The 26663-nt window shown below is 39.2% G+C and overlaps 1 protein-coding gene and 1 pseudogene across 2 annotated transcripts in view; one reads left to right on the plus strand and one right to left on the minus strand.

The window, feature by feature from the left end:
• Positions 1–26663, plus strand: part of LOC148346939 (zinc finger MIZ domain-containing protein 1-like) — a 192139-nt gene that overhangs the window by 53085 nt on the left and 112391 nt on the right. For both annotated transcript variants that reach the window (XM_088323455.1, XM_088323453.1), the window contains exon 2: positions 14882–14967. The gene's annotated coding sequence lies outside the window, so the exon portion shown is untranslated. The remainder of the gene's footprint in view (positions 1–14881; positions 14968–26663) is intronic.
• LOC148346941 (5.8S ribosomal RNA) lies at positions 1397–1542 on the minus strand (annotated as a pseudogene).

Genomic DNA, 26663 nt, shown 5'->3' on the forward strand with positions numbered 1-26663 from the left:
TTAGGTTGGCATTGCGCTTTGGGAAGTCTTCATTGACTTGAAAAGCGCTATATAAATGCAGATCATTTCATTTTCATTGACTGTATTTGAAACAGTCCTTTTCTTACTTTCACCATTTTCATCCATGTATCAAAGAAAACCACGACTACGCGCCTAATGTCAAGGTCCTCCCCCTTAACATCCAGCCTCCTTCCCTTCAGCGTAATGTGTCTCGTGGCTGAAACATCGCGGGTAAAAGTAAGACAAAAGCAGTTAGGTGCTAGGGATGGGAAGATCTGCTTTGTCTACAATTCATTGTATCACGATACTAAGGTAGGCGGCACGGCGGAGGAGTGGTTAGCGCGTCCGTGGAACAGTTCTGAGGTCACGGAGTCAAATCCAGCTACCAGCCTTCGTGTACAGAGTTTTCATGTTCTCCCCGTGCTTGCGTGGGTTTCTCTGCGCACTCCAATTTCCCCCCAAATTCCCAAAAAATGCATGTCAGGTTAAATGGCTGATCCAAATTCTCCCTATAGGTGTGAATGAGCGAGTTAACTGTCTGTCTCATGCAACTGACTGGCATCCAGTTCTGGGTGTCCCTTCTGGGCTCCAGCACCCCCATGACCCTACTAAGGATAAGCGGTGCAGATAATAGATGGATGAGACTAAGGTACCGATTCGATATATTTCATGATTCTCAATAACTGTGATTCTACAAGCATTGTGATTTGATATAGTTATTAATTGCGATTTAATTTTATTTCTTAAAAAAAGAGATTTAAAACATACACTTCTGGGCCAAAAAACATAAATGATGTTCAAACAATGCACGTCAGTCTGGAAGCTGACATTTATTTCAACTGAAGACAATGAGAACATAACATGTATGCTGTGCAACAGCATTACAGCCACAAAATGTCTGCATAACACAAATGTGGTCCTTTAATGATCCTATTTACACTGGAAGATGATAAAATGAAATAGAGCCTCTAAAAGCCAAAATGTGTCTTACTTTGAATTTAAAACTTATGAACGCCAGCCTTAGTTCTCGTTACTTGCTTTCTTCCTCCATTTTTCACTTGCATTTTCACGTACCGGATATGACGTCACAAAAATCAGTTCTGGGGAGAAATGTCGATTTTAAAAAACGCCCAAAATAAAAACACAATATATATATATATATATATATATATATATATATATATATATACGGTATTTTCTCCCATATGAGGCGCACCCGGTTATTTTTTTATTTATTATTATTTCTTTAGACACGGTTATTGGGGAACAAAACCACCCGCTAAAAGTGAAAATCTGCGAAGTAGCGGCGCCCCTTCCCAAAAAAATAAAAAAATAAAAAAATAAATCGCATCTCATTATCTGCACCGCTTATCCTTATTAGGGTTGTGGGGGGGCTGGAGCCTATCCCAGCCATCTCCGGGCAGTGGGCAGGGGACACCCTGAACTGGTTGCCAGCCAATTGCAGCTGCAAATCACATTAGTTCTCGCAGCTAGCTGCGTTCTTCATCAACGCACGAGCCGAGTGATCCACCGCTAAGAGTCGTATAGCTGGGCGATTTTAAGTCCGCCCGGGACGATCGGAGTCAAATTCACGATAGGGTTTTTACTTGCGCCGCACCGCGGGTGCCGTTCGGTCGTTTCGGGCGCGATCGAACGACAGCGACACAGTTACAGGGGTCCCGCGCACATCCTCTGCCTTTCGCTCCCCGCGCGCGGACGGCCGCCTGTCGTCGCGCTGCGCTACTGGGGTCGTCGGACGAGCGGGCTCCCTCCAGTTACAGGGGTAGCCCGATCACACCCGCCGCCTTTTCTCGTGTCGCGCCGTGTGACACCGCGTCCGCCAAACTCGCTCCTTTGCGCGGCCTGGGAGTGACCCCCGAACGCGCCTTATAGCGTGGAAAATACGGTACAGTGGGACCTCGCTACTTCGCGGTTCCACATTCGCGGGTTCAGAGCTTCGCGGGTCTAAAGAATAATAATAATAAAATATATATGTATATTTGTTTTAAGTATTTTTGAAGGAGCATCGCTACTTCGCAGATTTTCACTTTTTGCGGGTTGTTTTGGTCCCCATTAACCGGGTCTAAAAATAATAATAATTTAAAAAAAATATATTTTTTTTTAACCATATTTGAAGGGGCGTCGCTACTTTGCAGATTTTCACTTTTTGCGGGTGGTTTTTGTCCCTATTAACTGTGTCTGAAAAAAAATAAAATAAAATAAAATAATAAAAAAAAAAATTGAAAAAAAATATTTTTTTTAAGCATTTTTGAAGGGGCGTCGCTACTTCGCAGATTTTCACTTTTCGCAGGTGGTTTTGGTCCCCATTAACCGCGATAACCGAGGGATTACTGTACATGATTTTTTTTTGGTCCCACCCCCATCAGGCATGGTGGTGAAAAGAAATAAAGACTCTTTGAACTCAGTTGGGCATTGTTAACACATACCTAATAGAAAGAGTATTTCATTATAAACTTTTGAAGGACACCTCAAACTATGCACCACACCTTTAAAGGCCCGTGTGTAATATTTGACCACTGTCCAATGCAAATTAAAACCAGTGCCACAGCAATTCACAAACTGCAGACAAACATGGCGGAAAGTTATGTCGGGATTCCCCTATATAAAAGAAATACAAATTTCCAGACCTATTATTTTTAAAACTAATTAACATTAGTAAAATTATAATGCTTAACCAAAGAGTTGTTTCCCTTGTTGGTGCTTTTTTGGTTTATGTATACCTTTCAGGACGACCTCTGATCTTCTCCAGTCTCTAACATTCTTCTCTGGTTATGTAAAAATAGTGTGAAGAAGAGATCAAATTGAATGCCTTTTTATATGTCATCCACTGTATATCACTGATCGTCCAGTGGTTAGGATTTAGTGCTTTCATTGAGGCAAACCTGGTTCGATACCATTTGCATGTTGCTCAATCGTTGCACAAAAACGGTGAAACCTCATCTATAACGCGCACCCAAACTTTACGTTCTTGTTTAGGTAAAAAAAAAGTTTGTTATACAATAATAAATCCGGTACTCCTTTAGAATTACATTTTTAATCAATAGTCACATAAACGCTAATTGTACCATGATGACGAGCATGGCAGTAAAAACAAACCAAAAGTGAAGACTACATACTGTGTATTTGTGTGTACAAAATGCACTAAGCCTTTTTCACTACATTGTAGGGGGGGCGCTGGTTTGAGCCCATGCCTTTTGCTGGGATTCTGGAGCAAAAACACCATGTTGATGGTGTTTTTAGTGAGGAAATTACATTTTAAAATATCCCAATGCACCAAAAATTTGATTCAGATTCTTTTGTTTACCTTACTTATTGCAAAGAACTGCATATAATTCCTACTTCCCCTTTTGTAGTGTTCTGTTCATGTCTGTTGATTAACTGCGTGGAAAACAAAGCGAAGCAAGGAAGTAATGGTAGTAGTCCGTTGTGGCAGTCATAGAAAAAAATTCTTCATAGTTGTTTCAATTTCTAATTGTTTGCTGTTCCTGCCTAATGTACAGTAATTAAGTGTTCCGGCTATTTTCTCATTCATTATAGGCGATGTTAGCTTTATTTTACTTACTTACAGAGTATTTGTGAACTGCTTATACACGTTTTCTCAAAGAAAGGGGGCAATTCCTAGCAGCAATGTGTAAGAGTTTTCTTCTGAACTTTTATTATTATTCAAATGTAATTTGCCAATCAGACAAGAACCAATTGTTTTGTTTATTTTTAAAAGGAATATCCAAAACCTTAATACTTGATGCACTCAAGAAGTATCTGGATTAAAAAACACGCCAAATACATTTTTTTAAAAATTGACCCATCATGTACTCTAATTTGCTGCCATTTACTGACATGGATGAATATTACAGTTGGCTGATCGGTAGAAGAAAGCTAAGATACTGAATTTTGGTATACTTTTTTGAAAAAAGAAAAACAGAAAATTTCCTGTGGCACACTAATGTGCCCTGGCACAGTGGTTGAAAAACAAGGACAGAAGACATCAATGGATTTTGAACTTGCAAAGAGAATAGGAGAGGACTCGAATCTATGATGAGAAATTCCACCCTGTTTTAAAAGCCCTCCCATGAGCCCTTTATTCGTATTAAATTTCCTAGGTTACTAAAACCAGATGGGCCCTAAAGGTTGTGGGTATCAAAGAACAGCAAAATCATTGTCATTAGTGATAACAAGTTAGTCAAAATAACAAACAAATGTGAGGTATAATAGTCAAAATAAAAAACTGGCATCCTATGCAATCGCCTTTTGCAAGTGTACAATATTAAAAACAGTATAAGTTGACCATTGGATAATGGTCGGAAACCTATGGCTTTCTTCATGAGTACATCTGGTTCGGCAACAAAACGAAACATTTGCAATTATATATTGCGTTGTTACATGCAAAGCCAAATGTAGCATGTGCCAAACGGGACAACACTGAATACATGGAAGTTTTTTTTCCAATATATATATATATTTATATAAGGCACAGTCCCAACAGTTTACAGTCAACGTGTCACACCAACAGACCTCGTTTTAGTTTTACATCGCTAAAAAACCCTCTATTTGGAAGCTCATTAACCCCTTAACATTTGTAAGTAAAATTGCCTTAAATCCCAATCCAAGACGTAGCCAAAGTAAATTAAATGTTCTTGAACCGTTTGGAGAACATGGAAGGTTTTGTAAGTTTTTGTCCTAAACAAACAATTATGCAAGTGCTACAAACATTGAATAATCTAAGTTGGAACCAGGGTTGGGTAGGGCTACTTTAACTGGATTACTTTCAATTACTTTTGGATTACTCCAATACCAAATAAAAATAAAAGACAAAAGAAACTAAATATGAATAAAATTATGACTCACAACACGTGGTAAGCTTTCTCTCCTGGCTTTGATCTCTTTGATCCCAGGCAAAACTAACATAAAATGCGACAGAAACAAAATGAAAATAAATCCAAACAGCTTGCCAACATCATTTTTGCCGTTCCATGTATTCCGTTACTCCCCAAGCCTGCACCAAATTTAGTAATTTTATTCATATTTAGTTTCTTTTGTCTTTTATTAGCATATTTGGTATTGGAGTAATCCAAAAGTAATTTAAAGTAATCCAGTTAAAGTAACCCTACCAGACCCTGGTTGGAACACATACAAATTGTTTTTTTTTCTTGGCTGAATTTGTTTTTCCAATCACATGCCCGCAGATGAGTGTACCATGGGAATCTCAGCTAGAAAACAGCTGGGACAATAGCATGAAGCCGTCCCTGGTCCCAGGTCAAATTTGATCACAACCTGAAAACTAGACATTGTGTTTTACACATATTTATAGAAGTTTGTCTAGGCGTCTCCAAAAGTGGACATTTGGAGATGACCAGTTTACATCTTTCAACCCTGTATTTTACTTTGGCCAGTTTTGAGACATTGTGAAAGATTTGTAAATGTTTGACTCACCTTTGCAGAAGTCAATCACTGATTGTGCACACTTGCGGATGATATTTGCACAAAAAAATTATATCCCATGTTTATTTTCGTCTCTGATTTGAATACATATGGATACATTCATTTTGGTAATTTTATTGGATAACCAATGTGTCAATAATCATTTGAATCGGTCACTACTGTGTAATGATAATCAGAGCTAAAATTATGTGTGTCATTTTGCAGGCTAAGGACTGTGGAAAAAAAGCTCGCAATTGCTCGAGAGTGGTGTCAATCGAAGGCAAATTCTTTTTTTTTTTTATCTGTCGGAATTATTGTGTATTTTGGAGTAAATGTTTCACATGGTTGGATTCACTGGACTGTTTTTAATGTAACGAGACCATGTTTGTGGAGAATCGTTTTATTAGTGGAATACTAGGGCACTTTTTGGGTGAATCAAACAGGCTTTATAGTTTTTGGGTACCTTGTTTCAGACTGATCGTGATGTTTTTGGAATGGGTACATTTTGAAAGTTTCAATATGTAGCATGGCGTATTTCAGTGACTTGCGACATCACGAAGACACGTATTTGCATCCTAACAGTCTGCCGGCCGTGTGAACATTAAGAGGTTAAACAATCGATGTTCACTGGTGAGATACGTTATGATAAAAACCAAGAGAACAAAATGGAAACACTCAAAAACTCCAGAAAAATACCCACAGCAATTTGACTGGGTGAGTGGTAAAACTGGGCGGAGCTGCGTGCGCACTGCTTCTTCTCCTCGCCCAGTGCCGTCTGCACTGAAGGTAAATACCTATCCTTGTTTGCAGTATTTTTTGACATTTTTACAGAGTAACTTTGCTCGCATCTTGTTTTAAAACCATTATTTAGGACAAAAATGAGCCTCAACACTTACATAACTGGGAGGGAGACAATTTTATGTAGTATATTGATATGGGGCAGCGCGGCGGCGCAGTGGTTAGCGCGTGTGCGGCACAGTTCTAAGGTCTTGGGAACCTCCTGTGTGGGTTCAAATCCAGCTACCGGACTTACTGTGCGGAGTTTGTATGTTCTATCCGTGCTTGCGTGGGGTTTCCTCCGGACACTCCGGTTTCCTTCCACATACCAAAGACATGCATTTCAGGTGGATTGGCCGGTCCAAATTGTCCCTAGGTGTGAATGAGCGAGCGAGTTGTCTGTCCTTGTGTGCCCTGCGATTGGCTGGCAACCAGTTCAGGGTGTCCCCTGCCCACTGCCCGATGATTGCTGGGATGGGCTCCAGCACCCCCGCGGCCCTACTGAGGATAAGCGGTGCAGCTAATGAGATGAGAGATAATGAGATATTGATATGGGTCACAGGCTCTAGCCTTATTATTATTTTTATAGATTTAATAAAATCATCAAACTTTACACAGTGAACTAAAATGTGCTAAAGAATTAGCTTTTGTCTACAGAGCAGGTTTGGCTGTTTTGTTGAATTTTGTCTTAAGATACATGTTGTGGCTGTCTTTTAAAAAACAATCAAAAGTTTGAAAATCAACATTTTCTTCCATGGCTTTTTGGGCCAAAAAAGGTTCCCGACCTTTGGAATATGCGGTGAACCAATATTTTTGGCTTTTCCAAATTAAATAAATAATATTATGGGTTTTTATGTTGACTTACACACATTTGTTTGTTTTTTAAAACTAAGACCAAATCTATGCTAAGCCCCAAAAAAAACAAGATAAGCGCTAAAACAACTAATCGATAAGTGTTAAAAAGTGTTGGCAACTAATTAGATCAGCTATGTATTGTATCACGTGATTTATGAACCACTAAGTACATTAAATCAATGTAAATGGGTAAGACACTGAACCCCTAATGCCCCCAATAAGCAGGTTGGCGCCTTGCATGGCTGCACGGCCGCTATTGGTGTGTGAGTGTGTGTGAATGGGTAAATGTGAAGCACATTGTAAAGCGCTTTGGGAAGTCTTCATTGACCTTAAAAGCGCTATATAAATGCAGATTATTTCATTTCATAAATATCAGTGCACACGATTCTGTTGTGACACTGAAAGTTGTAGTAACACTTTGGTTCGGTAGAGGGCGCCAATGATAAATTTAAGAAAATATGAATAATTATCCAATTCTCTATCCAATCGTTTCAATTGTCGTTGGCTAGTCTACTAATAAGATAGTTGTTAGTTGCAGCCTGATTGGTCATTGACAAACGTTGCAGTGCCGTTTTGAATTCCGATAAAGCTTCCGATAGAGACTGCTGCAAAAAGCAATATGGCAAGCACCGTTAGCACGCGCGCTCAAGGCTATTTTCAAGAGCGGATACAAGAAATGTGCCTCGGCCAGCACGGTCAGGGTTGAGTAGTGTGGAAAAGGCAGTTAGCCCCGCCCCTCCCCAAAAGTGATGCTTCACTACTTGGCTCTGGAAATTCCTTTCCCCTTTCCTCTGGCACCAGCAGATTGTGTTCATCTCAGCCTTTAATCATTTTCCCTCCCAATAGTCATGCGCTGCCTTTTCCCGCCCTGAATTCCTCAGACGACATCCCCTAACTCAAGGCCCCTCACCATCCATTTCTTTCCGTCTCTTTTTTTCCCCAAAAACAAAACAATCAAAGCATGTGGGAAAATAAAGACAAAAAGTTACAGTAGATACTGTATTTTCCGCACCATAATGCACACCTTATTATAGGGCACACCTCCCCCCCAAAAATATATATTTGTCATATATTTTTCATACATAGGGCGTACTATAAGGCACATGAATGACCTACCTTGTTTATTCGTGTACAATTATTGGGCTCTTTATTTATGTATGGTATATTTTAGCGCAATGATTGTAAGTGTCGATGACCACAATCCCAAAACATTGTATGCAACGAGAATTGGACCCAGGTTGCACCTTTAACCACTTGACCACCGTTAGAGCAGATGACAAATTTTTTGTGTATTCAAAAGAAAAATAAATCACCTTTATATGATAGTTCATGTGTTTCGTTTTATATATATTTTATTTAATTCAACGTTATCAAATCTGATCTGCCTTAAAGGGTGTGAAATTTAAAGAACAGCAACATAATTGACGGAACTCGACAATTTTCAACGGTGTACAATAATGTTCAAAATAACGAGGTGGCATCCTATGAATCTCCTTTCTATATTTTGTAATATCACCAATATAAAAAAAACAGAACAAAAATATCTGTGACGTACTACTGTTCTCTTAGTGTCTGCAGTTGCAGAGTGCGGCACACAATTTTCTTGCCTCAAGGCAGACTGTAACTTGTCAGACACAAACCTAACCCAACATTTCTTTTTCTTCATTTGATTTTTTTTTTTTAGCCACACACATAAAAAAAAAAAAAATCTTTCATCATGCATCTTTCCTAAAGATGACTTTAGTCCAGTGATATCAAACATACAGCCCAAGGCCCGAGCGAGGCCTGTTTGATGATTTAATCAGGCACAAATTTTTGAGTACAGTACTCCCTCGTTTTCCACAGGGGTTGTGTTCCAAAGATGATATAGTCAAAACCTGCAAAGTAGAAACTTTTTATTTATGAATTTATTCGTTTTAAACAAAAAAAAAAAAACATTTGTTTAAAAAAATGAAAGTACTGTCCTTTATAAACATGATTTCTTTACAGATAACTTCTGTACTGTCAGAATTATAACTTTGAATGTAATTTGGCTATTTTATTTTATTGCACAACTATGGATTTTAGGGCCCAATCCACTTCATTTTCATGATACCTTGCCGGCGTAGTGTGGACGTTATGAAAACTGCATTTACCTTCTGGTTCCATCCGACAGAAACCTAATCTATTATCAAACATTTTTGAAAACGCACCAAGGAGCCACACTGGAGCGCCAGTTTTGCGGGTCGACAAATCCAATTTTATTGGTATTGAAAGCATCTTCCCCTGTTAAGCCAATCAGAATGCAGAACACAATATTCAATGAAAATCTGCAAAGTAGCGACACTGGGTTAAGTAAACCACAATACAGCAAGGGATTTTTTCTTTTAAAGCAAGTCTCTGTCATTTTTTAAAGTTGTTTTTTTTTCAAATGAATGCAAACCAAATGCTCTCTCGAGACGCTAGAGCAGGGGTGGCGAACAAGTTTGACACAAAGAGCCAAAATTTTTAACTGAGAGTAAAGAGCCACACCACCTAGCTTTTCAAGGTGCTTAATTTTTGCTTGCGTAGTTCAGTACCTTTGGGGAATTCCGTGTCAATATTGGTATGGGCTATGCTAAAATGATGCTGAAGATTTGAAGTTTTGAAATGGGATGTCGTGGTACTGCATAATAAACAGAGCGATTTGCCATTCATTTCAACAAAAAAGTAAGCATCATCCCATTCTTCCTGAAATGCCCTGTGTTCATCTTCATATTTCCGTTTTGCTTTCCATTTTGCCATTTTGACCATGAGGGTAACCGTCTGCACGCTCATGAAATGTTTACTTAATTTCCCGGCATTGGACGTAAGCTACGCAGATGATTGGCAAATCTGCCAAATTAATTTCAAAATATTATTTTTTATTTGTTATTAACTCCAATCGATTCAAGTGTGTTTTAAGAAGGGAAAAAAACTAAACATGAAACGAGGCAAGGAGCCACAGTATATAGAAAATATCATGAGGCAATGAGCCGCATTCTTATTGGCCAAGAGCCGCATGCGGCTCTAGAGCCGCGTGTTCGCCACCCCTGCGCTAGAGGGTAGTAAATGTGTAAAAGAGCTGATGTCTAGCATGCAGACTGAACAAGTTAGTACCAGGAAATGGACATTGTCATTTTGCAACGTCATGTGTCCATCTAGAAATCTGTGGAAATTAAATAACTTTCTGTATTTGTTTATAGTTTTTGGATGAAACAAAACTAAATGTAAAATTGTATTAAAAACTCAACAAACCTGAGCAAGTCTATTGATATTTTTTGCTTCTTATCATTGCAAAAAAAAAAGACCTTATTAAAGTGCGTTTTTTTTTCAAGAATATTACTTTTCGTCACTTTTTTTTCATTTGAGGCATCCTTAAAAAATTTGAAAGTTAAATATTTCCTCTATTGTGTACTTTTAGTCTGTAATCTGTAAACCCCGTTGAGAATTCATGACTTGAATTGATAAATACCATTACTATTATTATAGTTTCTATCGCGCGGTGAGTTGGTTCAGGTGTAAAACTGCATTCACTCAACAGTTAAGATAAAACAGTGGATGCATTCAATGATATTTGTTTCCCATTGTTTGTGAATTAGATGTGTTATGCTTATAAAATATCAGTGATTGTAGAGTAGGCTGAATGATCACGCTTCATACTGAAAGAAAAGCTACGAATTTGGAGTTGACATTCTCTTTTTGATCTGGCCCACCTGAAAACAGAAATTCTCGATCCGATCACAGAGCTAAACTAAGTTTAACATCCCTGCCCTAGACCATTTGTGGTATTCTTAACAGAACCGAGTTTAATAATTTTTTTCAACTGTGTCTTTAATTGTGCCCGTTCAAACTGCATTCTCCTGTCGGAACATTAAAAAAACAAATTTCCCCTAATGAGATAACAAGCGTGTGTATTTCACACTTGCCAGCAGTTAGTCAGTCAGCCATTAAATAAGTGTTTGTGGTTTTGCCGCTGCCAATCATCCACTTCTCTCAAGTCTGCGGCACACTACGCCGCTCACCCGTGTCATTGTGCTTAAACAAGTCAATTCCCCGCCAGTTGAGCTTTTTCCATTTGTGTGTTATTAGAAACTGTTTGCTGCTCGGAGAGCATTGATTCCCCCCTTGGCCCCTCCAACCTCACACTTGCTCTGGAAAACCTGTTGAAAAATAGCTCTTTTTTCCAATTAGGCGCAGAATGTGTAGTTTTCTTCCCCACTGCTATGTAAATATCTTAAATGTTTAACACGCTACGGTATTCGAGAAATTTAGTCTCAAAGTTTGACCCATCTAGCTTGTTTTCTATACAGTTGTGACAACATAGAAGAATCCCTACACTTTCAAAATGGCAGATCACATTAACACAACATGTAAGGCCAGCTCTGATAAAGACAATGATTCTAGTGAATGATGGTTGAATACCACTTTTTTTGCTTTGAGATAGGCGATTGTGGCTTGCTGGGGCTTTCTCCCGGTTATTGCTCACTGCCTGCCTACCGTTTGTTGTTTGGCCAACTAGCTTGTATTAGTGCCGGTGTTACTGTGTTCCTTGGTTTATTCCTGGCCGGTTTCGTGTTTATTGCCAGAGCTGTTGCCGGGTTTTTGATCGGTTAGCTTGGCGTTAGTGTTGGTTTTGCCGTGTTTCTTCGTTTTATTCCCTGCTGGTTTTGTGTTTATCGTTGTAGCCATTGCCACTTTTCGTTATTGGTTCCCGATTAATCTGGCTAGCTTGGCTAATGCCGGCTTTGCCGTGTTTCAGTTTATTCCTGACTGGCTACGTATTTATAACAGTAACCGCTTTTTGTTATAGGTTCCCGGTTAGCCTGGCTGCTAACCGCGTGTCTTTTGATCGGCTAGCCTGGTGTTAGCGCCGGTTTTGCTGTGTTCCTTTGTTTGTTACTTCTTCACAGCTTTAAAAATGTTGACTTAGCCGTTGCCGTTTTTTGTTGTGGCTTCTAACCGCGTGTTTTTTGATCGGCTAGCCTGGGGTTAGTGCCGGTCTGGCCGTGTTCTGTGGTTTGTTTTCTCCTGGCCTGATTCGCCTTTTTAGCCATAGCTGTTTCCGCTTTTCATTGTTGGGTCCCGGTTGACCCGGCTGTAAACCGCGTGTTTTTTGTCCAGCCTAACCCTTGTTAGCCCACTATTGACTGCTTTCCCTCTGTTAATTTTGTCAGTTTTTCCCTTTTTGGCTGCTCTCCCTTTGTTTTACCATGACTGCATCCACCTGTGACACAACGCCCAAGTATCGTCCACAAAAACTTTGCTTAAAACACTCGAAACCTCTTTGACTAGTTAACCCGTGGTGAATTGCTTGCTAGGGCACTGTCTTCAAAATGCATTATCTTGAATAATAATTGAACTATACAGATTAAATCTATAGTACTATTTCCTAACATTTTGCATGTTTAAACATTCGGGAATACATTTAAAGAGCAGGTCAACCCAAGCTCAACTTTTCAGCACAGGAGAAAAGAAGCATTGCAACAATAATAAGGAAATTTTAAAAACAGTTTCGAAAACTGCAAGGGATTTTTGCTGTGTTTGGTGTGTTTCATTTTGTTGCTTTTAGCCTTGTGCTCTCAACCTTGACCATGGTGATCCATTTGGATGGGTTTTTACAAGCTTTAACATTTAATGTAATGTTTCAAACAGGCTGCAACTAAAGTGGGAACAGTCCGAGAAATGCAGTGGGTTGAAAAATTTGATTTTTCTAACACATTGGTATTCAACTGGTTAATTCTAGGGACCCCCATGCCCCCTTATTAAAATCTGCGACCCAGATAAAAAGAAACATTACACTTTGCAAATTTATTGAATGAATTGAAGGTGCAGTTTAAAGCAGATATAGTAAAATATATTCACATTTAAAAAAGAACAACAGAAGTAAAACAACTTCAGTTAATAATATTGCTTTTGTTGCTGAATTAGCTCCATGTTTAATGAAATCTGAAACGCTTCACTTCGGTGGTTTTGTCTTCAAGGTGATAAAATCCAAATCTCATTTTCTCCACTGTACCTGTGTTTGGACATACTCAACATGTGTAAACAAAGGTTTATTGGTCTTTTTCTCTGGTTTAAAATGGGGGGTGTCAACTAGCATTTGCAGCAAATTATTGCCATCTACTGTTAATGAGTTTAAATGAATGACCCACAGTTATTTTTTCTTTTCTTTTTTGACAAAACAAAGGCCCACAACCCACTAAAAACTGGTTGAGAAACACTGTTGTAACAAAATGCAAGTTGTATAGAATTTAGTGTTTTTCTATCTATGAGATGTAAGATTAAGTAATAGTTAATATGGGATGAGGATTAGAAGAACATATTTTTGATTACATTTTTGTGCACATTGATTTATTTCTAATTTTTCCGATTACGAGTGTATGTTGTTTATATTGTGTTATTAATACCGTAAATTCCAGACTATAGAGCGCACCCGATTATAAGCCGCACCCACCACCTTTCGGGAGGAAAACCGATTTTGTACATACACAAGCCGCTCCTGTATATTAGCCGCATGCGCCCACATTTAAAAAATGCAATACGAACATGAAATCAACCCATACCCGATACAGTTCAAAAAACACATAATGAACGGAAAATGATACCGGTACATAAGATTTATTGCAGATCTGCAGAGTCCGGGTGCCCGTTGAAAGTAATCCAAGGAAATAAGTGTATATTCTCCAAAGGTAATGGTGGGAAAAATATATATCCACTATTGTCGGCCGCGTCCACAAACACGTCTCACCTTTACTCCACTTCCCGTCAGCCCGCGTTTGCCCCGCCCCTTCTTTCTCATTTGCTCGTACAAAGCATATCAGAATAAGTTTCTAAAATAAATACATTACAAAAATATACAGTTGCAAATACATATTATACATGCTTACACATATTTACAAAGAAAGATGGTACACCGACAGAGTTTTCAAAGCTTTAATAATAATATTATAACTTTCATCCCAAACCGTGCCTGTTCAAAAACACGCTAGCATCACGCTTGCAGAGTAAAGTTTGCGTCTGGTAGCTCTGTTTACTACTATATCAGACTGCTCGTTTGCGTTTAGCTTGAAAGTTGCGTCATGTGCCTTTCTTTTTGCAATTTGCATGATGAGGGTATGTCTAAGCTAATTTAATTTGTGCACAAGCTAAGAAGTTGCAGTCTAAATCTTACCTTTTGTACTCGAGTGACGCTGGCGGCCGTTAGAAAAATAACATAAATTGGCCGCATCACTGAAGGGTTGAAAGTTTGGGAAAAAAGTAGCGGCTTATAGTCCGGAATTTACGGTAATCTGCTGTGAACCAAAAAATAGCCTAAAACAGTAAAAGTAGAGCTACAGGGCCAATACAAAACTAATTATTAAAAGTCTTTAGGGCTGGTAATTAAAGGTAGTATAGGGGTGTCTATGTCGGGTAAAATATAAACTACAATCCATTATTCATTAGGCTTTTAGCCCAAATATTTGATTCAAAGATTTAGAACTATATATTAGAGTTGTTGTCGTTTTTAAATATTTGAGTCAACTCATCAGACATAATTTTCTTTAACTTCTGAATTTAAAAAAAAACATTTGCCCTAAAGTCAGCTAGAATGTAAATCGATAGCTCAATAAAGGCAAAAGTTTGAAATTAATCAAATCAATCTAATATCGGATGTATGAGCTAACATATGCCATTACATATCGGATACATTGCCAAGAATCTGCTGAGTTCATAAAAAGGGCATTTTAGTATTTCCCTATTTTCATTGTGAGTTTAGTGGAGAACTAAATTTTAATTTGTGGACTTTTCTTTTTCTTCTCCTTTGGACCAGACTTGTTGGTGTGTTTCGTCTGCTGCTGCGTGGATGGCTTGGATGGAGCTTCCAAGGTGAAGAGTTGAGGAATAACATCCCCAAATGTGAGTTTTTTAAATTTCACAATTAAGCACCTGGCTATCTTCTGAGTTTACTACTGAATCTTTTATATATGGGGTATGTGTGTTAAATTCTATTAGTTATTTCAGTCAGTCAGGGCCTGCAAGGTTGTCTCTGCTGGCCTAAAATATATCTGAATCATGTGATGTTAATTTTATTTTTTCAGCAATACTTATTAAATAATTCCAAGTTTTCTGTCAGCTTCCTTTCGTTGCTTCCCCCTGGTTCCGCTGCTTTCAGATGTGTCCTTTCATGTTCAAGCATTTAACCAATCACATTTCAACAAGTACCGTATTTTCCGCACTATAAGGCGTTTCTAAAAGCCTTTATTTTTTTCAAAAGCTGACCATGCGCCTTATAATACAGTGCGCCTTATTTATGGATCAATATTAAGTCGCAAAGTCTTCCAACTAACTTGCAGCCGCCGACTAGATTTTCCCCCGAACGCCAAGTAGTCCGCGGTGTATGCTGGGATTTTTTTACCGGCGTTTCATTGGCTAACCAATGTGTCAATCATCATTTGAATCGATCACTATTGGCTAAAGTTATTCGGAGGTCAAGGGGCGGATCCTTTTTATCATTTACAGGCTGGCATAGGCTTAAGCGGCAAAACAAAGCCTGCAATTGGCCGAAAAAGATCAATGTGAATAGCCGGTGGTTGACGGCATGTAAATATTTTGTTCTCCTGGATTTACTACACTCACGGATATAAGCGGACCATGGCTGCACATTATTATTGAACACAACGACTTTGGTGAGCTACTCCGGCTATATATTTTCCCTGTATCTTGTTTCAGACTGAACTCGATGTTTCTGTGATAAGCGGTGCAGATAATGGATGGAATGGAGTGTCTATTTTTAAATCAAACTCAATTCCAAGTGTTTATTGTCATATGCACAGTAAAGTTGCGAGCGAAAAAGAAAATAGAAACTTAGGAATGGTTGGCATTTCTTGAATCCCAAGACTTTAACCTTCCGAATGACGGAACGATGCATTTGAGTGACATCGTACGGACACCGCATCCGCACATGTTCTCGACACGTATTTGCGTCTTTGCAAGCTTTCGGAATGTTAAGGGGGTAATAAGTTTGACTGAACTATCTGACTGTTTTGTCGACGTTCCCATTATAGCGCCTTATAATCCGGTGCGTCTTATGTATGTCAAATATAGGACCAAAAACTATTTTTTCGGGGTGCGCCCTATTACCCGGTGCGCCTTACAGTGCGGAAAATACGGTAGTTGTTGGGGTCAGAAATCTAGCCGAAGGCCTTTACAAAAAGTCATGAAGGCCGTGTGCCCCAACATCATTCTTCAAGAAAGCTGTTGTTTTAGCGAATCAGATTCCGAGTTGAATCTGAACACCCGCTAGTGGGCATTGCGAAACGTCACCGGTTTCCTAAACTATGATTGGCGAGGGTGAATTGGCTGGCTGTTAAACTTGAAGAGATGTTCAAGGAAATACATTGTGTTGATTTAATAGCTAAAGGTCAGACAACTAAGAAGCGAGCAAGGCTTTTGCAAGCGGGAAAATGTTTTAGCTGCCACTTTCAGCCTAGAGGTAAGATCTTAGGCCCGAGGCCAAGCCCCATCTGACCCCATCTTAATATCGGGCAAGTCAGGCCTAAAATGTCAAACATTACGTTGTGGTCAGGCTGAGCTTTTCTCTCATTAACTAAAAAAGATATTATCCACTCTTTCTGTTAAACTTACAAAAGACATGCTTTACGTGCCGCATGTTAGCACGGCTAGCAAATGCAATATTAATTTTCTAACATTTGAGTTCATTGACTAGGCACAGGATGATTTGCTTCTCAGTCTTTTAAAATTTGTTTAAAATTGAATTACAGGCAAAAACACTAAAAATAAAACAATGTCTTTTGGATGAATCATTCATGGATTTGTGTTTACTGCAGGCTACTGTTGGATTGGCTACAGATTATCTGTCAGCAATTATCAAATTTTGCAACTGATCTAATTTACATTTGATGACAATAGTTGCAAAACGAGGGAAGAAGGAATTTAAAGTGTGTTGAAGAATTCTCATTTCAAATGTTATTAGTACTTATCAGGGAATTGGTTAAATGTTCAAAGAATGTAAAAGATGTTGCATAAAAGGGATTTTTCATTGGTTAGTCCACTGTATTATAGAATAGTGGGAAAAGCTTCATGGATTAAGAATTGGGGCATCGAGAGCGTAGATGAGCGTTAATCTTGATGGCTGCTGAGAAATAATACACTTGTGCCGACAAACATCTGCCTGAGTGGGATAAACCAAAGCGATTATTGTGGAAAACGTCATGCGAGGCGGTACAGATGTGGTGTTTTAGTTTTTTTTTTTCTCCCTTTTTCCCTTTTGTCGTTGAACAGTTGCATTCTGTGAAAAATTGTCTCTGGAAAATGAAGCATGTGCCTGACGGTGATTAATGACTGTTTCCCTCTTTGTGTCCGTTCCTGTTTCAAGTTCTGTTCTTTAACTGCACATTTGTTTCCCCTGAGGACTGTTGGTCAAATTCAAAATAATATAGTATCGACCCAAAATTTGGAGTAATTTTTGCCTTGGTAGACAATCGAAAAATCTGAACCTGATATAAGCGGCTATTTTACCTAGTCTAGCTGGGACGAGTAGCATAATTTCCACATAGATTTTCAGACTGACAACAAAATTGCCGCCAGCCCCATTGGGTTTGAGAGGGGCCACATCTCATTTTATGTCCCTTTAGTGTGTTATATTAGCCTTTTTTGCCCACAAAAATGGGTCCCAAGAAAATGAGTGACGAGGTGTACACATATGTAAAACATCTTGACAATCCTACATTTTGTATGCACAGATCTTTTTTATTTTCATGGTTCTTTAAAAGCCATGTCAGCAAAATCCTTTGGACCCACAAAAGCACCCAAGTGGCTTTCCGGCATTTTTGCCAAAATGGTTTGATAATGGAAAAATACATGGTTTTCTTTAAATACTCATGATGGCGGCAAAGTATTGTGTAAAATGGATTGTCCTTAATCAATACAGTTTTGCAATAAATGGCAAGATTATTTTCAAGTTATAAATTCATAGTACAGAAGATATTTTAAAACAATGTTTATGAAGTACAGTACTTTCATTTGTTGAAAAAGTACTTGGGCCTATAAATTGGGTTTGTTCTTGAGTAATAAATTAAAAAAAAACTTTCTGGGTTTTGACTATCAGGGACGTTTTTGGAATACAAACCCCACGAAAAACGAGGGATCATTCCTATACTCACATGTTGTGAAATTTTTCATTTATTTTACATAACATGAGCCTCCCCTACAGGGAACTGAAATACTTGTCCACTATCTTGCTCCACAAAAAAGTTAAAAAACCTCGCAAAAGGCAGGGCAAAAAAATGAGAAGTTAAAGGGTGCAGTTTGGGCATTTTGAGTCTCGATAGTTTGTATTCTTCCTTGTTCATTTTTTCACTTGTTTTTGGTAGCACTACAAAATACAGCGACATCTTGAGGTCAAATAATACACACCGTCCCTTTAAAGTATTGTAGTTTCAACATCTCTTCCCTGTTAGTCTCCATGCTTATAGAAATACAGTGGTACCTCTACTTATGAATTTAATTCATTCTGGGAGTAGCCTCGTTACCCAAAAACTTCGTACATAGAGACACATTTTCAATGTAAATGCGCTAATCTGTTCCAAGACCCGCAAAAGTATAGTATATTTTTAATGCATCATAATAATAATAATAATAATAATAATAATTTCCTTGTATTGTCATTCTGTGTAACAATGTACACAGAACGAAATGTCGATTGCACCTGACCCGTTGTAGCGAGCCGATGCAGCCGCAGCCAACAGAGGGCGCCGCCGACCACTTTTTAAGTCTTAGGAATGACTCGGCCGGGGCGCGAACCACCGACCTCCCAGTCATAAAAGAGGATAAGAACATTAAACATATACATGTTAACATTAGATTGCCGCACAATAAACAAAAAACAGAGCCGCATCATGTAAAAAAACATAAACAAAAATAATAACAATATTACGTTTTTGCCTAGCGTTTCTTGAAAAACTGATCCAATGACGTCTGCTTTTTCCAGCTTTTGGCAATCTGTCGGAAATTCGCAAGGGAGACGTAGAGATACTCGAATGGTCAACACTTTTTCTGGCTGATGACTTTCTGCAAATTTTGTGGATAGTTCAATGATGGATGTGTCTTCCTCCCTGACATCTTGCAGGGATCCTCCTTGTTGTCTGAACCCTGAACTGTGACTGTGACATGAAGAGCATGCCAGGCAGATTTTAAGCCCTAAATGTTTGTTTATGTTCGGAAAACTCTAGGAACGGCAAATAGCAGTGCTTACTTTACTGTATTTTTGACAAAAACGCCTTTGTAACTAGAGGCAATATTCTCCCGTTCAAGTACTCCGTAACCTGAAACTTCGTATGTAGAGATATTTGTAAGTGGAGGTACCACTTTTGTGGATTTTGGCACCACCCTCTACACCTAAAGATTTTCCTCTGTTAGTCATGAATTGTTTTTTTTTCTGGAGTGGCACATTTTTTTCTCGCTTGTGATGGCTAAAACCTTCCAGGCTGTTTGTGGACTGCAGCGATGTGTACGTCTAATAAGTAATTGCTTTCCTCTGTGAAATGTGAGGGACAGACATTTTGTTAAAGGAAAAGGTGGGGAGAAAAGGGGGGAGGCAGCTGTGAGAGGAGAGTTAAAAATCCCCTTCCTGTCAGTGCTTTTTTTTCTTTTCTGTTCTGGTGAGATCTGGAACTGATAAGTGCGGGAGGCCTCCTGGTAACTGAACAGGAAGGATAGAGGGTCCGGCCTTAGAGCCTCTATCCCCCAACCCTTCATACATGTCCACCTCCGTTGCACAAACAAAAGCAGCAGGGCCTGTCACACCACTTGAGCTTGCTCGACATCCAAGTATTGCCATATTTCTTCTGACAAGGTTTTTCCGCTAAAAAGATGACGGCGAAAAGTTGAGCAAAAGTTTTCCGTTACATAAGCCAACGGACTGTCACTCAGTACTAAGGACAAAAGACAGGCATCCTCTCCAATGTCCCAGAACGCTTGTCAACCCTTTGACATAAAGCTTCTGTAGGTGCAGTTTTATGTTGTTTATGCTCCACTCAAAGAATAACAAGAACGCAGTTCCCGTAATATTTACCCTTTGCACACACGTGACCTAACCACGTAACGACACCATGACGGACGACAATAACCCGTAGTAGAACAGTACTCCCCGTGGGTGAGGCCAGTAAAGGGTAGACAACAACAAAAAAAGCTAGACTATTAAACACCATCGGCTATGATTAGTCAAACGAATGTTGTGCAGCTGTCAGATGAGGTGGGTCACCTTGTCGGAAAGCACGAAGAGGGGTATTTAAACTGAGGGTAGCATTAGCAGAGCTAGCTACTGACACATGCTGTCTTTCTCTTGACATATTCCCAGATCCAACCAAATCGCCTATTCTGGCTGACTTCTGTCCACACATACTTACCACTGTATTTTAAATGGAGTATCCCCATACATTGATACCGATCTAATAGTTTATGCTAGTCTTGAAGCCAGTTCTTCATAGCTGGTTGGGTTACCCGATGCTCACCGATGAGCGGAGCCACCTAATTATGGAAAAGGTAAGACACTATGGTTTTCTGTGTGTGCTAATATGTTTTATCTAGGGTGTCATCAAATCTCAAAAGCTCCTCAAATTGTTTATCATTTTTATTACAGCTACAGTAGCTTTATTGAGTATATTTGGCGTGACTCGTTATGGCTAATTTCCACTGCAGAATCTCACCCCCCTCCACGCGCATGCACACTCGTTTTTTGTTAGAATCATGCCAATCGATATTCTTGATGAACACATTATACAGACTACGGTCATGACACTCGTTCATTTAGAAACGTAGCCCTGAGAAGCATTGGAGGAACCCAGTGCGCGTTCACACTAGGGGTAGTGAGATTATACAGGGAAGTCGAAGTTAGCCACAACACTCGTACCTACTTCAAATAAAATTGAACGGAAACACGTAAAACGTACCTTGTAAAAAAATGCTTGTTGAAAATCAAGGAGTACTATGAGGGCTGCCAGTGCCTCATTTGATTGCAGATATCCATCAACGTCTTTTGCCCTTATCAAAAGGGATACGATAAGATGCCACATTGGGCTTCTAACCTTGCAAGCAGGAAAACATCATGGTAAAAAATCGTGGTTACATTCTTCCGTAGTGGTTATTGGTGTTTGTTTCAACTCAACTGCCAATTTAACTGCCCTGCGCTCAAGTGCCTTTGCCGTCCATCATGGCTGTCATTCTGCCAGGGAAGGCAACTAGATGTCACGTGCAAAGGATCAATATCATAAACTCTGGACTACAAAGCGCACCTGAATAAAATTAATTCATTCAGAAACATGGAAAATGTGCAGGAATAGTACATGTTTTTTTGCATGAAATCTCTACATATTGTATTTGTCTATTCCAATTATTTTCCAATAATGTCTATTCCAGATAATGAATTTTCAAGACAATCGGTATTGTCTTTGACTTTCTGAGCTGTAACGTCATGTGAGGAATACGGCACACATGCAAGCCAGTCAACATATTGGTTTAAATATTTTTTTGTCTAAGAGGCAAGCACATTCTTGTTTTTTTTTGTTGGGAATGCCTCAGCGTTGTGCCACAAGTGGATGCAATTATGGTATTATAAAGGGCAGTCTACCAAAAAGAGGCTAACTGGCAAAAATAACGCACGGAGAGCTAGGGGACTGATCACCGAAAGGTGGCCAGAGCCTTGGCGGAGGAACGCGAGCCTGGTAGACCAAAAAACAAAGTGAGCAGCCAGGCAAACTGTAAACCAACAATAAAAAACATTTATGGTGACAAACGCAAACACGTCCAGATTAAACCATGGGACACGACAGGCCGGCCGGCCTAACAACACTGGGGCTAACTGGGAGCAAACAAAAGAGGAAGCCTTCTGCAGCCCCGAGGCTAACGTAAAGCTAGCCAAGCTAAACTGTAACAACCGCAACATACGTGGCTAGAATCAAAGTAAAAGCTACAATGGCCTACCTGAAAGCCGAATGCAAAGAAGGAACGCACGCTGTAATGGTGGCAGGTAAACTTTCTTCTGGCAGCTTTAGGGTGTTGAAGCACGCAACTCCGAAAAATCAGTTACAATGCCCCCAGGGGCAGGGTAAGGAAAGTTTTATTTTCTCCAAGCCGAAATTAAATGTATGCAATCGCTGTTCACTATAAACATGTCTTTTTCGGAGCTGCCTCATATGTTGTGTTAATGAGATTTGCTGTTCTGAAAGTCTTGTGTTCATCCGATGACGTCACAGCTCTAGAGGAAACAAGACTGGTCAACTTTGAAAAAAATGTTCTCAACTCCCCCAGCATCCAATATGTTGCAACATGTTTGCATAATATTGGGAGGGACACTACACGTTCTCGGTCTAATTGAAGAAAAAAATAACTTAAAGTTACATTCAAATCAACAAAACTGTTGCAGGGTGATATTAAAGAAATTTCTTGGCCACGTATCGGTCCAATGCTTCTGTTTCTGTTGATTGGCAGACTTTTCCAGTTAGCTCGGCCCCTGCAGTCATGTACTCAAAGACAAAATTAGCTTACAAAGTCAGCCACTCGTTTTATACTTAGTGATTCCTTCAGTGGTTCTTGGAGGTCGTCGAGTTCCGTGCGGTCTTCCCCCCACAGGAAAAACGCAAAATGTTGTGGCAATAGTTAAATTATGAGATTGTTAGGCAAGAAAAGGCCGAAGGTGGCATCCATCAACATTTTTTTTGTGTGCGTTTCCCCGTTGAGATAGCGTGCCATGGGATCTTGTAAAGTCCTCCCACACATAGAGGAGCTGAGGTCGAGGTTAGAGAGCATAGTTGGAGATGTCGCCGTGATGTTTAGACAGTCATTCTGGAGACACTGGATCGAGATTGTTAACAATGTTTATTGCTTTTTGGGAGTGGGGCATTTTATTTATGACTTTTTTAGCATCGTGAGCTTAATGTGGGGTCTCTTGCATCTAAATAATCAGGGATTTTACAACATGCACCAAACAGCCAACAAGTGATGGGTCTTTGTGATTTTTCTCGGAAATTTGATTTCTGAATGGCATGAGAAATCATTGACATAATAAGTGTCTTTAAAAACCATGTTTATTTGCTACTTTAACCCTACTTATAATAATTACAACTTGGTAATAACATAATAATTACATTGTAACAACATCGTAATAACCAGGGTTTATGGATTGAAATTGATTTTAAACTGGTTTCCCTTAGCGCTAATCAGTAACAAAAAAGTAGCTTTTAGGTTCAAAAAGCTAAAAATATATATTTTTCATTAAGGTTTAATGCAGGGGTCACCAACCTCTTTGTTACTTTTTGATAGCAATTTAAACATAACGTCTATGATTTAAATTGTTTTCTCAGAACCGTGGATAGTTTTTTTCAGTTAAAGTATGGCTTTTGTTATTATTATTTTTTAGGAAAAAAAACTCAATTGCAATATAGTAAAATAGGCTAAAATCAATTAATATCCAATTTTCCAGAAAAAATATTCACCAAAATGAGTAATCTGGATTACCCTTTGAGCCATGGTGGCCACAAATGTGTAGAAAAGAAAACGGTTATTTCAGGCAACATGATAATTCAACCTTAAAAACAAACAAACATGAAACTTGACAGGAATTATTTTTAAATATTTTTGACGGACAGAGATTTTTTATTGAAAAAAAAATAGTGTGCCTCCTCTTCAGGAAAGCCTGTCATAAATAGATAGAAAACATTTGGGAGGTGGGCATCTCCCTAATTTAAATCAGTATTCGAATATGCAACATAAAGACAAAACTGTAAATGTTGTTTATTGTACTTAGTTGACTTAGTAGGCCGCCGGTTCAAGGGTATGGGTAAGCGTGGGCCGAATCCTGTTTTCCACCGGTAGTTCCGATAAAAGCATTCCACTGTTTTAAAATATCGTCTTTTTTTTAAATCCCCTACACAAAGTTGGATAAGAATGGACAGGATTAACTTAAAAACCAATCAATCTGTAATAAATCCACAATCCGCAAGGGCTGCACTTAAAGGGACCATGTGTATTGTTTAGTGCCTCTATACTTGTTCTGTCCTACAGAAACCATATATTTTTGCATTGGCAAACTTTTTTTTTAATATACAAACATTTTTGATAAAGCACTAGGCAGCCACTAGGGAGTGTCAAAGACACGCATGTGGCTTCAAATCAAGTTTAGCGGATAGGGAGGTCCAACTTCCCTAGTTTAGCCAATAAGAATGCAGAACACAGTGCACAATGAAAATTCGCAAAATAGGAAAACCGCGATGAGTAAACCGAGATACAGCAAGAGATTACCGTTTTATTTTAAATAATTACACAAAGTACCGTAAATTCCGGACTATAAGCCGCTACCTTTTTCTCAAACCCTGCGGCTTATTCAGTGATGCGGCCAATTTATGTAATTTTTCTAACGGCCGCCAGCAGCGCTCGAGTACAAAAGGTAAGATTTAGACCGTTGGATTATATGCACCGAGGAAGACTGCAACTTCTTGGCTTGTGCATAGATTAAATTACAATAAACATACCCTCATCATGCAAAATGCAAAAAGAAAGGCACATGACGCAGCTTTCAAGCTAAAAGCAATCGAGCAGTCCGTGTTGAATACGTGTTGAATGGGAGAATTGGATGACTAGCGGCGAGAAATCTTTCACTAAAACTGGCCGTATGCGAAAGGCAACTTTTTCTCAAGTCTGCCAGTGGATCCTGACAGCGTGGGGCAGCATAAAAAAATCCACCATCACCAACGGGTTCCGAAAAGCCGGTCTGCTGCGTGACGGAGAGGAGGGCACAGAATCAGGAGTGGATGAGAGTTCCAGCGACAGTGACGGCGTGAGTGAGGCTGCGGGTGCGTGGGACGACGTCTATATGACAACGTTTCTTTCCGACACTGAGGAAGACGACTTTGATGGCTTCAGTTCTAAGGAGGAAGATGAGGACGGTTTACCGTGATTTTTACAAATACGGTATGTTTTTTTAACAGACTCGTTTACTGTGTTGCGAGCGTGTTGCTAGCGTGTTGGTACCATTAACTGCCCTGTCATAGGCACCGTTTGGGATGAAAGTTATATTATTATTATTATTAAAGCTTTGAAAACTCTCTCGGTGTACCGTCTTTCTTTGTAAATATGTGTAACCATGTATAATATGTATTTGCAACTCTATATTTTTGTAATGTATTTATTTGTATTCATTTCAGACACTTATTCTGATATGTTTTGCACGGGCGAATGAAAAAGAAGGGGCGGAACAAACGCGGGGTGACGGGAGGTGGGGTAAATGTGAGACCTGTTTGTGGACCCGGCGGACAATAGTGGATATATATTTTTCCCACCCTTACCTTTGGAAATATACTTTTTTTTCCTTGGATGACTCTGAACGAGACCCGGACTCTGCAGGTCTGCATCAAACCTTAAGTACCGGTATCATTTTCCGTTCATTTTGTCGGCTGTGATTTTTGGATTGTGTACTTTAATGAAGGACATTTAGTTTCAATTGTGGGACTTAAAGTCGGGTTTAGGTTAAGTTTATGTTTGTGTTACATTTTTTAATGTGGGCGCATGCGGCTTATATACTATAGGTGCGGCTTGTGTAAGTACAAAATCGGTTTTCCTCTTAAAATGTGGTGGGTGCGGCTTATAATCAGGTGCGCTCTATAGTCCGGAATTTACGGTACATGAATGATCATACCTAGACAATGGGGTAAGATTATCATGTTTTACAATACCAGTATACATTTGTTATGAATTTCAGTAAAAATATCCTAAAATTTGAAAACAAACTAAAATAAGGATAAGAAAAATAACATACTTCAGCTATTTTTTCCAATTTGAGTTCAATTTTGTTTCAAATGAATGCAAAAAAAAACCAAGCAAAAAAAATAAGACAAGTGACATTTTCTGACAACGGGTGAAATCATTGTACCTTTTGTAATGTTAGTGTAAAATAGTCATAAATTGAAGTAAAATCCTATTTAAAACATTTTCTGACAATGGGATGAGAATCGAAATTATTTTTTTGCAATGTGAGTACAATCCTTTTCAAAAATTAAATTCTAAATATAAAATTAGAAAACAAACTAAACAAGTGTCATTTTTTGGACAATTGGGTAAAACTATTATTTAGGTACCCGGTTCGAGACCGTTTGGAAACATTTGTTGTCCTGGAGAGGGATGGGTGCTACCAGGCTTTACTTGTCCGAGACACACTACAGGATATGGTGCCCCTACGACCCTAGTGCTTAAAGGATCCACACACACACACACACACACACACACACACACACACACACACACACACACACACACACACACACACATACACACACACACATACAAACAATGAGAGGAGTACAGGACATTGATTCAGGACTTTGTCCAATGGAGCGACGCAAACCACCTGCACCTAAACACCACCAAGACCAGAGAGATGGTGGTGGACTTCAGGAGAACCAGAACTCACCCGGTTCCTGTAACCATCAAGGGAGAATGTGTAGAATTTGTCCAGACCTACAAATACCTGGGTGTGCAGCTGGACAACAAACTGGACTGGACTGCCAACACAGAAGCTCTATGTAGGAAAGGGCAAAGCCGAC

The sequence above is a fragment of the Urocampus carinirostris genome, chromosome 19, assembly GCF_059441175.1.
Source record: "Urocampus carinirostris isolate Australia breed hairy pipefish chromosome 19, RoL_Ucar_1.0, whole genome shotgun sequence".
NCBI classification, from domain to species: Eukaryota; Metazoa; Chordata; class Actinopteri; order Syngnathiformes; family Syngnathidae; genus Urocampus; species Urocampus carinirostris.